Raw genomic sequence first — 17,818 nt, forward strand, 5'->3', positions numbered from 1 at the left:
GATGGGTCGGTTTGTCTTTGTGGGGGTTTTTAACAAACCACTTCTTACAGCTGGATAAATACCCAATCCCTCACATAGAGGCTGAGAAACAAAGCTGGCAGAGGGCTGACCTTCACAAAGCCGGATGTGCGCCATGCTTGCCTACAATTGTGGTTAGATGAGGATTCCCAGAAGTATGCTACAATAAAACCCATTAGAGTTTGTACCAATCTCTGAGACTGCCATTTGGGATATCGTCCACCTGTGCTGTTTTTCAGGGAATGATGAACACTTTACAAAGTCTACCAGAGGTCACCATTTATCTAGATGATGTGCTAATAACAGGGAAGACCGAAGTAGGAACACTTAGATAGCTTGGACATAGTCTGTTTACATTTCTCATTGGCAGGCGTACAACTTAGAAGGGAAAAATGTGTGTTCCAGGCACCCCAAGTGATCTACTTGGGCTACAGAGTCACTAAGACTGGGTTACACCTGTGGGACAATTAAATAAGGGCAATTAAAGGTGCCCCGGCTCCCATGTCAGTACTGGAGCTTCGGTCTTTCCTTGGACTGGTGAATTATTACGGAAAGTTCATACATCTCCTGGCCTCCACCTTGGCACCTTCGCATCAACTCAAAGTGGCTGGATGGGCTTAGAGTTCATTCGTCGAACACAGGAATGATAACAGAAAAAATGTGAGTATCTTTTGCAGTATATGGACTCCTGGAAGTGTTGGTCTCAGATAACGGGCCATCATTTGAGTATTTCCTAAAGTCAAATGATAATCAACATATAAGGACCGCTCCCTACCATTCATCATTCAATAGTCTGGCAGAAACAGCAATCCAAACGTTGAAGACAGGCTTAAAGAAACAGGCTACAGTTTCACTCGATAGCAAACTGTCCCAGTTTCTATTTGATTTCAAGTCCACCCCTCACACAATGACAGGGATACTCTGGTAGAATAGCTAGTGGGGAGAAGATTCCGCACCAGGTTAAGTCTGAGTTTCTTGGATCTAGCAGGGAGAGGGGGAAACGGCATCAGAAATGCCAATGCCAGACACAAGTCTCCACTTAGCAAGAGAGGCAGTTTACTTCAGGGGACTAAGTTCAGTCATCTTTCCTACTGTTATAGAATCCATGGGCTCTCCCTCTCCATCAAGCATTGAAGATACCTCGGAATCTGAGGTGGACACAGTGGCTATTCCTGCCTCAACCTCTCGGTCACCTGAAGAAGAGAATGAATTTCTTCCAAGACACTCCAGGCACAAGGAGCAAGCTACTGTGCATTACAGGCAGACCGTATCAGAGGCAGAGTTGGAGGAACTTGACCCAGTGCAAAAGTGTCCCTGGAAGAGCTATATAAAAAAAACTATCTATGTCCTTGGACTCAGAGGGAGAGGGCCGTAGTGACTGTAGTGAAGTCAGCCAGGAGGATCTCAGAGAATATGAGTTCACTGATTGGGGCCATTAATCTGGTCCAGTCAGGGAGCCCTGGCCAACAAATAAACACTAAGAGTGTCAGTAGTTCTGTTCACTCAGAGCTGGCTCTGAGGGAGCTGGATCAGTGTCAAGGGCTCCCCACGTGTAAATAAAAGGTGACTTGGTGACAGGATACCAGCCTCTGTGGAGTTATTTCAGAATGTACTGCTCACATTGAAGAATACAAAATATGTCCAATCAGTTTGTGTCATTTGCAAGATTTAATGGCTTGTCCTTTTGGGTCCTTTCAGATGCCTGGAGCTGCTGGCTAATCAAAAGTCTAGCAGCTCCAGCACTTGGCAGCACCAGTGAGGAGGTTGGTTGCTATTGGCACAGCACCTTACAGATTAGAGAAGCAACCAGGAACAAAGGCAGGTGTTGGGAGTGGTGGGTGAATTTTGCAGGTGAGTGTCTTGGGGAGGGATAGCCAAATAGATCAGAAGCAATGCATGGAAAGGCTGTCAATGATCAAGCCCTTGCCCATGTCTATGCCCTTAATCATGCAAATGGTACCGCAGATTGAAGGCCACCCTCAACCTCCAACTGATCTGAAGCTTGCACTGGTTTATGTAACAAAATTGCAGACCCAAAGGAAATGGACCCTTCACTTGAATATACCATTTAAACATTTTAAGTGGAGGCAGAGTAGTACGGTTGCACATGAGCCTTCGTGCTTAGGACTTATTTGGCCAGAGACAGCAACACAGAGGGAAAAAGCAATAAAAGAATAAACAATAATACAGGAAAATGAACTTCCTAGTTGTACTGGACCTCCATTTTGAACACTACAAGACAGATAAGTTCAGCTTTTGCAATTTTTACTGATGTTGCCTTCTGGGTAACACATCAGTGCTCATATGTTATCTTGTTTCCAGGCTTCCATGATCTATCCTTGCTTTGACCATGGAAGATTCCATCCATATTTAAACATTAAAATCAAATCAGTTTACTCACTGCTAGGCATACATGAAGGATTATATGGTGCAATTTCCAGTTGAGTCTGGAATCCTCCCAGATGTGTGTGCAAATCTCTACATTGAGATGAAGAACATAAGACCATAAGATGATAGGTTTGGCACAGAATTAGGCCATCTGGTCCACTGAGTCAACTCTGCCATTCCATCATGGCTGAAATGTTTCACAACCCCAATCTCCTGAGTTCTCCCATAACCCTTCATCCTCTTACTAATTAAGAACCTATCACTGTTTTAAATACACTCAATGACTTGGCCTCCACAGCCTTCTGTTTAACCACACCCTGGCTGAAGAAATTCTTCCTCATGTCAGATTTAAAGAACCGCCCCTTCACTCTGAGGCCCTCGCAATAAAAGCCCCTGCTTCTAGTCAGATGTTTTTGGTGCAATGTTTGAAGGGTAGAAACCTAGCAGGTCAAATTTTATTCCAATTTCTTGCTCTTATAATCCCAGTCCTGTCTTTCCCAAAGGAGTGAAATTTCCAGGCTGGCATGCGTTTTGCTAAAGGCTAGTGAAGGTTCAATGTATTGGTTTGCATGCTTTCTGGGTATAAACTGGGCGAAAGTGTACCAGTTTAGCAGGGAAATGGTCAGCTGTCAATCTGCATAAGCATAGATACCATTGTTAAATACCGCAGCGGTTACTTGTGCATCCAAGCTGCCTGCCTAAAACAAGCATTAACCCTCTTAGGTGACAAATGAGAGGAGTTAACATGTGTCATGGACCGCTTTGCAAAATGGTTCTGCAATAAGAAAGGTAGACATCGAGGCTTACCCCACTCAGGAAATCTCAGAAGGGCTTAACGGCTGCCAGGCAAAAATGAGAAACAAAGGTGCTTGATGTTAAAAATAAATTTGTGCAGAGCCAGAGGAACAACAGGACTAAAATGTTCCCAATACTGTACTTTTGGTTAGCTCCACTGAAGAGTCTCACTGGCCCCTGTTCTTTCTGCAAGACTTTACACCTCTGTCTGCTTCAAATTATCGTCCCATTTTCCCTTAAAACTGTCAGTCTCTGTCTCAATACTCCATGCTCCAACCATTTGCTGAATAAAAGAAAACAATTCTACCACTTCTCCTTATACATCAATCTTCAACTATGTGTAGTTGAGGACTGGTTGCAATTAACTGCCTAATCAGAGTGAACAGTCTTCCCTCTCTCACGGAGTTAAAATCCTGCATTATTTTAAAAGCGCCTCTCAAATCTCACCTTGGCTTTCTCTACACCTAAAGAAATAACCTTACAATATTAAGTCTTACTTCACAATTATCATTTGTCACAACAAGGCATTAAAAACTACACTCGATATGCTGCAAAAAAATAGAAATTGCTGGAAAAGCTCATAGGTCAGGCAGCATCTGTGGAAAGAAATCAGGTTATGTTTCGAGTCAAGTGACCATTCCTCAAAACTGATGGTAGCTGGAAGAATGTCAGTTTACATGCATAAGATAGGGTGGGGGGAGGAGGTAAGGAGTAAATGATAGGGTGGGATACAGCCCAAAGAGAAAGAAGAACAGTTGGATAGACAATGAAGTGGATAATGATCTGGCTAGGTTGGTGAATTAATGGAGACTGTTAGTGGCTAAGAATGGGTTATGTGTAATAGCAGACTATGTGATAGCAAGGCCTGTTGTGTGAGCTTTAGGGTAAGGACATGGGAGTCTCAAGCCCACAAGTTACTGAACTCGATATTGAGTCTAATAGGCTGCCGGGTCCCCAAGCGGAAAATGAGGTGTTGTTCTTCCAGCTTACATTGAACTTTGCGGGAACACTGCAGCAAGCCTGAGACAGAGATGTTGGCCAGGGAACATGGCAGTGTGTTGAAGTGGCAGGCATCTGGAAGTTCAGGGTCTTTTTTATGGACAGAACATAAGTGTTCTGTGAAGGAGTCACCCAGTCTACACTTCCTCTCCCCATGTGGAGGAGATCACATTGTGAGCATCGACTACAGTAGTTTAGATTGTGTAAAGTCAATATGCTATCCATATTTCAATGATTGTCTTATACATATGCATATTTATCCCTTCATTTTTGTGTTCTATTCGCTTATTTATTAATAGGCTGGATTCCAATACAAATTATCACTTTGTCAAATCCTATTGACATCTCCCAGATCACCAAATTGACATTGTTTCTACAAGGAAGCTGTTCACCATGATACCATGTTATGTGCAGTTTTTAAACTGATCTCATGCCCATTAGAATCTCAATTATTCCAAATTGTTAACTCCCATTAGTCAGCATCATAGTGATACGAGGACAATGTCAATAGACCTAACTTCCCCTTTTTTATTGTTACACCATGTTTAACATACAAACTCTCACTGATCAATATCTTTTTTGCATGTCAAAACTGATAGTAAAGGCAGTTCCTGCTTTCTATCATGCACTGAACTTGGAACTATATGATGTCATCACTCAATGTGAAATGAAAAAAAAATCCAATTTTAGCTCTGCCATCCATCATTAGCTCAAGCGAACACAAACAAATGGCACTAAAGTGATTTAACGTTAGCAAAGGCTTCATGGAACACAAGTAGTTAAACTCTCTGATGGAATAAATCTTTTGGTCTCCTTTGTCAATGAACCAAGAATGAGTGCGTCACTTATGAGAAATCTCTCATTTAGATTGCAGATTTGCAGGTATTCAGAACAAAGATTTAATTTTATCTGTGAATGTTAACAGGTTTTTTTCAGATGTTATTCTTATTTATCTTCTCAACATTAAGTTATGTAATAAGAGGAGAGGGTTTATTAAGTACAGTATCACTCTCTACAAAATTATCAATGAATGTTAAACTGTTGGTATAAATAGTTCTAGACTGAGTGTTTTGTGAATGACACCCATACCAATAACATTTTTGCCTTATCTTAGCAAACATGGCTTGTTAAAATTTTAGCGAACATTGCATTTTAAACATAATATTTAAACATTTAAGATTATAGGGACCTTAGCTGATTGGTCAAAAATCAAACTCTAATCTGAAAATTGGAATGATTAACCAGCATGTGACCAACTGTATTACCATACATTTAAACAGTGGCATAGACTTTCAGTCACATATTCCTGATGCTCTCGGTGAAACCTTCCTTTTCCAGACAACAAATTAAAGCAGCATGTAAAACTGGCAATGTCATGAAAAAAAACAGACAATAAAATGTCAAGCTACAGCAAAGACCCTGCTGCTGTCTTCCTGGAAATCGAGAACACAAACAGAGACAATCTAAAGGAAAGCCTGGAATATACTACCATCAGATAGCTATCAGTAAACATCAAACTTGCCCAACTTCTTCCCATCTCTTTTGTTTGCCACTGCAGTCCTGCTTGAAGTACTGAGATGTAGAATAGACCCTCACTACTAACTAAATGGTTTCCCTCTGAAATTTCCAACTAGACCTCTCTTATACTTTGCTAAGAGAGACACAGCACTGTTGATACTAAAACTGCTGTATAATAAATCTGGATTTAATGTGATGCATTTTTTCCTCCAGATTACCAAAGTGGCAGTTATTTTGGTCTGTGTATGCAGTGGAGTTGTACAAATAAACATAGGTAACAATTTAACATGGTTACTTACAGAACTACAGAGCATAGTTATTTTGATCATTCGAAGCTGCACATTAAATTCAGCAGACATTCCTACAAAGGCTACATCATACAAGATGTTACAAAGTCAAGCTGCTTAGCATTTATCAGATCATTTATAATCATTTCTATGAAACCTACCTTTCAGTAACAAAATAAAATCTTTTGTCTTCTTGTATCCAAATATTTAGACAATCGAGTGCAGGAGCACAGAATACAAATATGAGTGCTTGAGGTTGAACGCATAGAATTAGAGAGGCAGAGAAACATAAGGCTCACTCCGTCTCTGTGCGCACTGCCTTAATTGTTAACACACACAAAAATAAGACCGCCAATTAGATTCATCAATATTGTTGGCATGTAGCAACCATCAGTGTCCCTACAGCAAACCAAGGACAGGCAGGGGGAGCAAGAAGCAGAGGCAGAGATAAAGCCCCTGGGCTCTCAGACTTCTCTCTCAGCGAGACAACAGCCAATCAGCCGAACAGCAGTAGTCTGTCTTGTACACGCTGGATTGCTTACAGAGGCATCAAGCTGTACAGATAGGTAACTGCCCAATCCGCAACCCGCGTGGGTCTCTTCTGTTCAAAGTCAGGAGAGAGCAGGGCCAGTGTCACAATTCAAAAAAAGCCTGTGCACTGCCGCAAAAGGTTAGTCTGTCAAACTAAATGCACAAGTCTCCGCTTTCTTTCCAAGTCCGGTGATGTAAACACCAGTTTTGGAAAAAAACACTTCTGCAGCGAAGACACACACAAAAAGAAGCCTCTGGAACATGGCTAGTGATTAATTCCTGGTACATACAAATGAAGAGTGCATATCATGGATTTTGGCGTTTTCAAGGTCACTGCAGTGGGGAATGTGGGCTAACAAAGTTTCTTTTTCTAAAAAAAAGGTGTGGAAAGACAACAAAGAATTCCATGCTTAGAAAACTCGGCATTACATATAATCCGCACCCCCTAAAATATAGCAGAATGCTGTTTAAATGGTGCCACCCGCCTGCCTTTCCCACAGTCTTCCAGGGCCTCTCGGTCTGCTTGGAAATGTTTATAGTTTTACAATCATTTTTATATAAACACGGTGAGCATTTAACGGGCTGGGAATAATTATTAAATGATGCAGTAAGGAAAACAGTGATCATTAACCTCTTCAATCTTCTTCAGTGAATTAAGTGCGTGCCTCTGTGGCTGCACACATGCTTAGAAATTAGCATTTATGTCGTTAACAGCTTAGGAGGACTCTTATGAAGCACTGGTAGTATCCGTACCTCTGAGCCAGGAGGCTGAAGATCAGTTCCCATATGCTCCAGAAATATGTAATAACATCCCTGAACAAGTTGATTAGGAAATATGTTTGCGGATTCCCCAGGATGTTTGCTGGAATCCCAAGACAAGACTTGTCCTAATGGCACACCAGATGGAGAACAACACTAAGACAGAAGACACCAAATGATTGATGTGGTAGTGCATAGTTGTATTATGACAGAATTTCTTAACCTGCATCATTAACTCAGATACAACACAAAGCGGAAATGATTGTTTGATGCCGACTTAGCAAATAGAATGGATGGCGTCACCTCAGGAACGCAGTAAGATTGTGGAAAATCTCAGCAATATGGATAGTGCACACAGTCAACAAGTAAGAAAGGTCTAGCGCAAAACACAGTTTTGCCGTCCCTGTGGTCTATTTTAGATATTTCCTATTTAACCTGTATGAGAGATGTAAAGACACACATTTGGAGTAGGTGGGACCCAGGCTTCTATAGCATAGAGGAGCAGGTGGAGCTGGTGGGACACAGGCTTCTATACCATAGAGGGGCAGGTGGGACCCAGGCTTCTATACCATAGAGGAGCTGGTGGGACCCAGGCTTCTATACCATAGAGGAGCAAGTGGGACCCAGGCTTCTATGCCATAAAGGAGCAGGTGGAGCAGGTGGAACCCAGGCTTCTATACCATAGAGGAGCAGGTGGATCAGGTGGGACCCAGGCTTCTACACCATAGAGGAGCAAGTGGGACCCAGGCTTCTATGCCATAAAGGAGCTGGTGGAACCCAGGCTTCTATACCATAGAGGAGCAGTTGGATCAGGTGGGACCCAGGCTTCTACACCATAGAGGAGCAAGTGGGACCCAGGCTTCTATGCCATAAAGGAGCAAGTGGAGCTGGTGGAACCCAGGCTTCTGTACCATAGAGGAGCTGGTGGGACCCAGGCTTCTATACCATAGAGGAGCAGGTGGGACCCAGGCTTCTATACCATAAAGGAGCAAGTGGAGCTGGTGGAACCCAGGCTTCTGTACCATAGAGGAGCTGGTGGGACCCAGGCTTCTATACCATAGAGGAGCAGGTGGGACCCATCTTTTGCAGCTTTGTTAGTAAGATCTTCAAAAAAAAACTCGAAGTCAAATACGATTTCCCATTCACTATGCCCAATCATCCAAGGATATGTTTGTCCCCTCCTATATTAAAGATTCCAGATTTTTTTTTCTTGTAATGATAAAAGATTGACAGGTCTGTAGTTCCTTGTTTTCTCTCTCATTCCCATCTTAAATAGGGAGTGACATTTGCTCTTTTCCAATCCATGGGAATCATTCCCAAATCTATAGAATTTTGAGAGATAATCACCAATGCATGAACTAGTTCTATAGCCAATTATTTTAACACCTTAGGATGCAAGCCATCAGGTCCTGAAGATTTATCAACTTTAATTTTTCCAGTTAGAATCTTCTTACTAACTCTATTTCCCTTAAATTCCTCATTCTCCCTATCCACTTAGATCTGCAGTTCTAGGAGATTTATTTTGTCTTCCTCAATGAAAGTTGACACAAAATAATAATTTAGCTTCTTTGCCGTTTCCCTGTTCCATGTTATAAATTCTCCTCACCATGCCTGCAATGGACCCACATTTGTTATAGCCAAACATTACTTTTTGACATAACTATAGAAACTTTTGCGGTCAGTTTTTTAAAATGATTTTTGTTATACTACATCCACATTCCATTCTCCCTTTCCTTATTAATTTCTTGATCCCCCTTTGCTGTATTCTAAAAACCTCACAATCCTCAATAGTATTGCAATTTCTGGTAACTTTATAGGCTGTTTTTATGGGCAGCAAGGTGGCACAGTGGTTAGCACTGCTGCCTCACAGCGCCAGAGACCCGGGTTCAATTCCCGCCTCAGGCGACTGACTGTGTGGAGTTTGCACATTCTCCCCGTGTCTGCGTGGGTTTCCTCCGGGTGCTCCGGTTTCCTCCCACAGTCCAAAGATGTGCAGGTTAGGTGAATTGGCCATGCTAAATTGCCCGTAGTGTTAGGTAAAGGGGTAAAGGTAGGGGTGTGGGTGGGTTGCGCTTCGGCGGGGCAGTGTGGACTTGTTGGGCCGAAGGGCCTGTTTCCACACTGTAAGTAATCTAATCTAATCTAATCTAATCTAATCTAAAGTGTAAGGACACTTCCATTGCACAAGAGCCTCATGCACCAGCTTCTGTGGCAAGTATGATTTTCAGTGAAAACAGCTCCAGAGATTGCTATCAGATTTAACTGTGGTGCTATGGTCACTAACCTATGTTAGTGATTAGTCCATAACATCTTGATTTTAAAATTGCCATCCTTGTTTTCAAATGCCTACCTCCCTTGGCCATCCAGACCTCTACAACCTCCCGATAGCCCTTCGAGAGCTCATCACTACTCGAATTCTGGCACCTTGTATGTCCACTATTTTCCTCACCCGTCTCCAGTAGGGGCAAAGCAATTTTCTGCATTGGTCCTAAATTTTGAAAGTCCTTTCATAAATGTCTCAACCTCTCCTGCTCCTTTAAAAACTGAAATGATCCCATTATTCCCTTGTACCGCTGAATGTCAAATGTCATTTGATAATGCTCCTACGAAGCACCTTTTTTTAAAAACACATTAAAATTTGTAGCTGAATTGTGCATCAGATTACCATTACGTTTTGACTGGGTTTAACATTTTTGGACTATAGTATAACCAATATTAGTAATGGAGACCATGAGCAACTAAAAAAGGAAATCTAAATACTTTCTTTTAAATCAACAGAAGTACACCACAAGATGTTAGAAAAGTAAACTTTGGATATTGAAAGACTCAAATAAAACAAGCACTGTTACCTCAAAATATTGTTTATATCTACATATGTCATGCACATTTACTTCTTGGATCTTGTAGAATTGTCTAATAAGATACATCAGTCTTAAAGTGATTTACTTCAGAAGGGAAGAGCCATTTGCATTCCACAGCCTCTGGAGAATTCTCCTCAGTTTCAGCCATACTCTGAGGTAAAACTTACAACTAACATTTCTTGACTGGATCTCCCACTCCATGTCCTGGTTACATTTTCAATACGTACTTCCTAGCCAATTCCTTGGCACAAGACCTTGTGAGGACCACTGTAGATTCCTCCACCAGCAAGGCAAGCTTCTATTCCTTCCCAAAATTCAAACAGAGGTTTAGCTTCAGCCACTTTCCACACAGTTAATTATGAAGTTAGTCTGTTTTTCACTCTGCTTACACCACAGGTCTATTCAACTATAAGTTATTTTGGTTAACTTCTCACAGTGAAGCTCAAACCATATAAGATCTGAACTGCAAATAACTCTCTTAGCAAATGTACCGTTAACTTGAAAAACGTAAAGTCCCTACCAGAGGGTGGAGATGCCTCCAAACATCCACCAGCCCCAATTCCACACATAAATCAACTCATTGTTTAGATTGCAGTTAAATTTTTGGGGAGCCTTTGGGCATTCAATCCACCATGGGATCCATAAGACAGTCAAAATCTCCCCCCATAATAATATGCCGTGACACAAGGGAAATCAATTTGGAGAATGCATCTATCAGGAATTTAAGGGGGTGCACTGGGGGACAACAAACATTCAAAATACCATACTCTCCACTGTATATTGAGGCTTTAAGAATTACAAACCACCATATTCATCTTTAATATGATGTAGTAATTTAAATGGGAGATTCTTCCAAACAAGTATGGACACTCCACTGCTCTTAGTATTGAAGGATGAGAAAAAGCACCCTATCAAACCCACCCTGCTGTAGTTTCAGATGTTCCCTATCATCAAGATGAGTTTCCTACAATAGGGCAATATCAACTCTTTCCTTTTTAAAACTCAAAAGTACCTTTTTCCTCTTGACTGGCAAATGACTCCCTTTAATGTTCCAGGTACACCATTTGAGAACACAATTAGCCATAACCCTTTACAACAACCTTTGAACCCCCGAGAGGAAGAATTCAACTTACAAATCGCTGAGTATAAATGGAAAAAAAACTCATGGAGCCTAAAAACTACACACACTAAAACTACTACACCTAACAAACTAACAGAACTTTCAAAAACGACATTACAAAAAAACCAAATTAAACCAAATACAAAAGGCAGTTAATTGGGGACTCTACCTCCTGCCCACGAAGGGTGCTTAAACATCCCCCATACACCTCCATTCCTCCTTCCGACTTGAGCCATACTCCAAATGCAAGCAAAAGTAAGGGAATATTAACAAAGAAGTTAAAATGAGCACTCTACCCATCCCCAACTATACATTAACCTCAAGTAACATCAGAAAAAAATCCAACAACACTTTCTTTAAGAAAAGGAGAGAAGTACAAAAAAAGTCCAAATCCTATAGACCATCCACTCTGTTTTAAAATGTCCAGAAAGCGTTTCACTTTTTCCAAAGAATCAAATAAGCGTACAGACCCATCATGAGTAAAATGAAGCACCACCGGGTACCTTAAGAGTATCGAGGTCCCTCAGTCTTCTCTTCACCTCATCAAAGAACTTCCTTTTATGGATCATGGCCACAGAAAAGTCCTGGAAGAACATTATCTTGGATCCTTAGTAAATCAAGGCCTGTGGCTCCTTCGCCTGCATTCTGGAAGCTTCTGTTACTCTCTGCTTGTCCCTGTAGCATTGGAATCGCACTAGGATCAGGCGGGAGGGGGGTGGGGGGGGGGGGCAACCTGGTGAGCTTTGTCAACCGTCACCTGGCCTGCCTCGGCCTCCCAACAATAAAATCGCGGCAGCCAGCCTTCAAAAAAACCTGCTGGCTGCTCGTCTTCCACTCCCTCTGGCAACCTGACAACCCGGACATTCTTTCTCCTACCTCTGTTTTTGAGGTCATTGACCTGCTCGGTTAAGGCCCGGACCTGCTTCTTGAAGGCCTTGATCCACTCCGTCGAGGACTCGATCATGGTCTCCGATGCTGCAGTCCACCGTTCAATCTCCTCCATTTCCTTTCCGAGCACTTCAAGCTCCTGCTTGTGTTCGTGCAACATGGTCAAAATCGGTTCCAGCCTAGTGCGGCTCTCCTCGGTCAACACCTCGATCAGCTTCACAAACGCTGCAGCTAAGGTCTGTTGGGTAAATGATTCCAACGAAGTTGCAGAGGAGGCTGTGGTCACAGTCACAGTCACGAGCACGCCCCACGCCGCCAGTGAATGTCCCATTTGTTGGGACTTAGTCAAGCCTTTACCTTTTGTCAACTTCACTTACTAAAAAAAAGATTTATAACAATTCCACACCTGTTTAACTATTGAATTATTCTGAAATAACTTAGGTGGGGAGGGAAAAAAATACCACTTCGCCTGAGTTGTGGTGTATAGCTCAGCAGAGTAGACCTTTCAGATTGCCGCCATCTTGGTTCCCCCCATTTTTAATGGAAGAGGATACTTGCTTATACTGTATGTAGCTTTCTGCATATTGTCTATCTAATTATTGGGGTGGTATTCTGATGATGAATGCAGAGCATCAGTGATTTTCAGTCGTAAGTGGTAATAGGACAGTAAACTTAGATTAAAGCAAGACAGCATTCCCAGTAGACTGATGTGATACACTGCAGTTTACTTCTATATTTATATTTTCAGTCCCAAGTGATACCTCAAGCTTATTGTAGCTGACTAGTGTCTGGATGTCTCATATTTAGGATTTTCCAACTAGTGACAATTCTACTAATGATTGATAGGATAGCGTATAAACTGGAATTCAGCTTTGGTGCAATCAAGTACAAAATACTCGCAAGAACTGTTTGAGTTATCAGTGCTAAGTTTTATTTTCAGCATCTATCGAGCTGACAATTGATGGAGTCTTTAGACTGCCTTTTGTAATCTTTGGGAGACTGAGAATCAAGACTGACATAACTCCGCCATCAGCTTCACTGGCAAAGATTAAACTTGAAAACAGAGCAATATCAAAATGTGCAGTTAACCCCCTAGTTAGTCAGGACTAGATTGACTGCAGCTGGTTATGGGAGAAAGTGAGGACTGCAAATGCTGGAGGTCAGAGTCGAAAAGTGTGGCGCTGGAAAAGCACAGCAGATCAAAAAGCATCCGAGGAGCAGGAGAGTCGACATTTTAGGCATAAGCCCTTCATTCCTAATGGATGCTGCCTGACCTGCTGTGCTTTTCTGGCGCCACACTTTTTGACTGCAGGTGTCATCCTGATGGAACTCTCGCAGTGAAAGTTTTTCAGCTTGCTTTGATATTTTCGCTGCATGGCAACTGCTGTCATGCTCAATTCTTCAGAGCCACTTGATTGGCATTTCTGGATTGCTTTCTGGAATTAGTTATAACATGTTCTGAGAGTTGTAAACACAGTTCCATGGCACATTTAAACCAATGTTGCCCCAATTTGCCTCTGTTAATCATCTAAGAAGGACCCTCAGAGTTATTGCTACATTTACACCATCTCTTAGTGATGCAGCATTTTGATGTTCCACCCCAGGACCCATTAATTTTTAATTCCTTTTGGCCATTTGCTTCTTCATCACCTAGCCAGGTTAATCAGCAGGGAGACTACCATTCCCTAATTGTACCTACGCCAGGTCATAAGAAACTATCTGTAAGCAAGTATGAGAGTTGTCATTCATATCTTAAGTCCAAATTTTAAACCAGAATGATTCAGAATTTGGATTATTAATATGAATTCTGGTTAACTGCTTGTGCTGATCAAGTTGATAATAGTATTTCCTAGACAGATCGTTATTCCTTGGAAGTGTTCTGGGAGACAGGATTTTCCTAACCAATCTTGGCAGCATATTTGTCTAAATCAATCTTTACATTATCTGTAATATTCAAAATATTAATCCAGTCATATTAATAGATAGATCCTGGGTAATGTATGAACATCAGATTGAACAGATTGAAGTGCAGTAAAGCAAACAGGTACTATACTTGATCGTGGAAATAATATCTCTATTAACAGTTTTGTTTCCTGTTTGTGCTTCTACACTATTCCATTTTGCCTCACTATACAGATTGGGTACACACAGAGTCTTTTTGTAACAATTCCATGTTAAAAGCATATTCTCTCATGCAGAATCAAGGGCACTATACTGCAAGGCACCATGGGGACACACAGTAGTCTACTCATAACTACAGTGTTCAGTTCCAGCCAATTTAACATCAACATTAACAATGTAACAACATTTCATCCTCTACTAAGGCACCTTCCAGCCTTCAGGACTCAACATTTGAATTGACCAATTTCAGAATGTGATCTCTCCCTGAAGCTACTATCGACCACACTTTCTGCCTCCTGTGTGCTCCTCAGTGTGTCTAACTGCCACTCCAATTGATCCATGCGGTCTAAGGGGAACTGCAGGCGGGGACACTTCCGACAGACTAAGTCTTCAGGGATACTCGACTGCTCCCTGATCTCTCACATTTAAAAAGGAGAAGCATACCACTCCACTCACTGCCATCTCTGCCTCTTTCAGACTATCGGACTTCGGAAAAAACAAGTCTTACCTTGTTGCTCTTCCATTTCTCCCTGTAATCTCTCCTATGATCCCCTTGGCAATTGTAAACTGATCTCTGTTTTAAATATATTCAATGACCTGATGTCCACAGCCTTCTGTGTCAATGAATTCCATAGATTCAACACTCTCTGGCAAAAGAAGTTTCTTCTTATTTCCGTTCTAAAGGGTCTTCCCTTTTCTCAAAGGCTGCACCCTCAGGTCCTAGTTTCTCCTGCCAATGGAAACAGTTTCCCAACGTCCACTCTGTCCAGGCAGGTTAGTATACTGTAAGTTTCAATCAGATCCCCCCTCATCCTTCTAAACTCCATCGAGTATAGCCCCAGAGTCCTCAAACGTTCCTCATATGTCAAGCCTTTCATTCCTGGGATCATTCTCGTGAACCTCCTCTGGACCCGCTCCAGGGCTAATACATCTTTCCTGAGGTATGGGGCCAAAAACCGCTCACTATATTCTAAATGTGGTCTGACCAGAGTCTTATAAAGCCTCAGAAGTACATCCCTGCTTTTATACTCTAGTCCTCTAGATGAATGACAACATTGTATTTGTCTTCCTAACTACTGATTCAACCTGTAAGTTTACCGTAAGAGAATCCTGGACTAGGACTCCCAAGTCTCTCTGCATTTCTGATTTCTGAATTTTCTCCCCATTTAGAAAATAGTCCATGCCTCTATTCTTCCTACCAAAGTGTATGACCTCACACTTTCCCATGTTGGGGTATTTCATCTGCCACTTCTTAGCCCACTCTCCTAACCTATCTAATTATTTCTGCAACCTCCCTGCCTCCTAAATACTGCCTGCCCCTTCACCGATCTTTCTATCATCTGCAAACTTAGTCAGAATGCCCTCAATTCCTTCACCCAGATGATTAACGTATAAAGTAAAAAGTTGTGGTCCCAACACTGACCCTTGTGGAACACCACTAGTCACTGGCTTCCATCGTGAGAAGGACCCTTTTATCCCTACTCTCTGCCTTCTGCCAGACAGCCAACCTTCTAACCATGCTATTACCTCACCTCTAACACTATGGACACGCTGGTGAAACTAATAATTGCTTATCTGCAACAGACTGTTTTAAACGTTTTCAAATCACGATTTCAAAATTGATGGTACAGTCGACACAGAGAAGGTTATCTGAGATTGCAACAGGATATTGATCAACTGGGTCAGTGGCCCGAGGAATGGCAGATGGAGTTTAATGCAGATAAATGTGAGGGGTTGCAGTTTGGTAAGACAAATCATGGCACGACTTCCGTTGTTAATGGTAGGGCCCTGGGGAATGCTATCAAATAGAGAGAGCTAGGAGTGCATGTACATAGTTCCTTGAAAGTGGCTTCACAGGTAGACAGGGTGGTGAAGAAGGCATTTGACACATTTGCCTTCATTAGTCAGATAGATGAATACAGGAGTTGGGACATCATGTTACAGCTGTACAAGACATTGGTGAGGCCACATTTGGTTTACTGCATACAATTCTAGTCGCCCTGCTATAGGGAGGATGTTATTAAACTGGAAAGGGTGCAAAAAAAGATTTACAAGGATGTTACTGAGACTGGAAGGTTTGATATATAAGGAAAGGCTGGATAGGCCTGGGGCTTTGTCTCTGGAGAGTAGGAGGCTGTGGGGTGATCTTATAGGGGTTTATAAAATCATGAGAGGGCATAGGTAAGGTGAATAGTCAAGGTCTTTTCCCCAGGGTAGGGGAGTTCAAAACTAGAGGGCATTTTGTGTTCTCCTCAGTGAAGACAGATCCAAAGTATTTGTTCAACTGGTCCACAATCTCTTGGTTGTCTATTATGAATTCACTTGATTCTAACTGTAAGGGACCTACATTTGTCTTCACCAGTCTTTTTCTCTTCACATATCTATAGATGTTTTCTGCAAGCTTACTTTCATATTCTATTCTCCCCTTCCAAATTAAACCCTTTGTCCTCCTCGGCTGAATTTTAAATTTCTCCCAATCCTCAGGTTTGCTGCTTTTTCTGGCCCATTTATATGCCTCCTCTGTGGCTTTAAAGTTATCCCTGATTTCCTTGGTTAGCCATGGTTGACCCATCTTTCCTGTTTTACTCTTCCACCAGATAGGGATGTATAATTTTTGAAGTTCATCCATGTGTTCTTTAAATGTCTGCCATTGCTTATCCACTATCAACTCCTTAAGTATTCTTGGCCAGCTTATCCTAGTCAATGCATGCTTCATATTATCAAAGTTAGCTTTCTTTAATTTCAAGACCCGAGTTTCAGACTTAATTGTGTCACTCTCCATCTTAGTGAAGAATTCTACCATATTATGATCACTCTTCCCCAAAGCCATGCTGACTATCCCTAATCAGCCCTTGACTCTCCAAATGCATGTAAATCCAATCTTTTAGAATCCCCTCCAACAACATACCCACCAGTAATGTCAGTCTCACTGGTCTATAGGTCCCAGGCTTCTCCTTACAGCCTTCCTTAAATCAAGGCACAACATGAACCACCCTTTAGTCCTCCATTATCTCATCCGTGGCTATGGATAATATAAATGTCTCGGCTAGGTGCCGAACAATTTCTTCCCTAACTTCCCGTAGTGTCCTGGATTCACTTGATCAGGTCCTGGAGATTTATTTGCCTTTATGTTTTTAAGACCTCCAGCACCTCCTCTTCTGTAATGTGAATTGTTTTGAAGACATCAGTAGATATTTTCCTTAGTTCCTTACCCTCCATGTCTTTCTCCACAGTAAACACTGATGTGAAATATTTGTTCAGTATCTCTCCCATCTCCTATGGTTCCACATTTAGACAACCTCATTGATTTTTAAGGAGCCATATTCTCTTCCTAGTTGCTGTTTTGCTGTTAATGTACTTGTAGAATTTCTTTGGATTATCTTTAACCTCACCAGCCAAGGCTATCTCATAGTCCCTTTTTGCCCTCCTGATTTCCCTTTTAAGAATGCTCCTTATACACTTCAAGAGTTTCATTTGATCCCAGTTGTCTATACCTAACATATTAGCGAGCTTTGAGAAGACTTTTAGCTCAG

The 17,818-nt window shown here is 41.8% G+C and overlaps 1 protein-coding gene across 3 annotated transcripts in view; it reads right to left on the reverse strand.

Moving 5' to 3' along the window:
• Nucleotides 1-17,818, reverse strand: part of pitpnm3 (PITPNM family member 3) — a 658,838-nt gene that overhangs the window by 426,219 nt on the left and 214,801 nt on the right. Inside the window, exon 1 of one of the 3 annotated variants that reach the window (XM_043718505.1) lies at nt 6,167-6,598. The exons of the other annotated variants lie outside the window; for them this stretch is intronic. The gene's annotated coding sequence lies outside the window, so the exon portion shown is untranslated. Of the gene's footprint in view, nt 1-6,166; nt 6,599-17,818 lie in introns of those variants that run through there. 3 annotated transcript variants of the gene reach the window in all.

This window comes from Chiloscyllium plagiosum, chromosome 28, assembly GCF_004010195.1.
Source record: "Chiloscyllium plagiosum isolate BGI_BamShark_2017 chromosome 28, ASM401019v2, whole genome shotgun sequence".
Classification (NCBI taxonomy): domain Eukaryota; kingdom Metazoa; phylum Chordata; class Chondrichthyes; order Orectolobiformes; family Hemiscylliidae; genus Chiloscyllium; species Chiloscyllium plagiosum.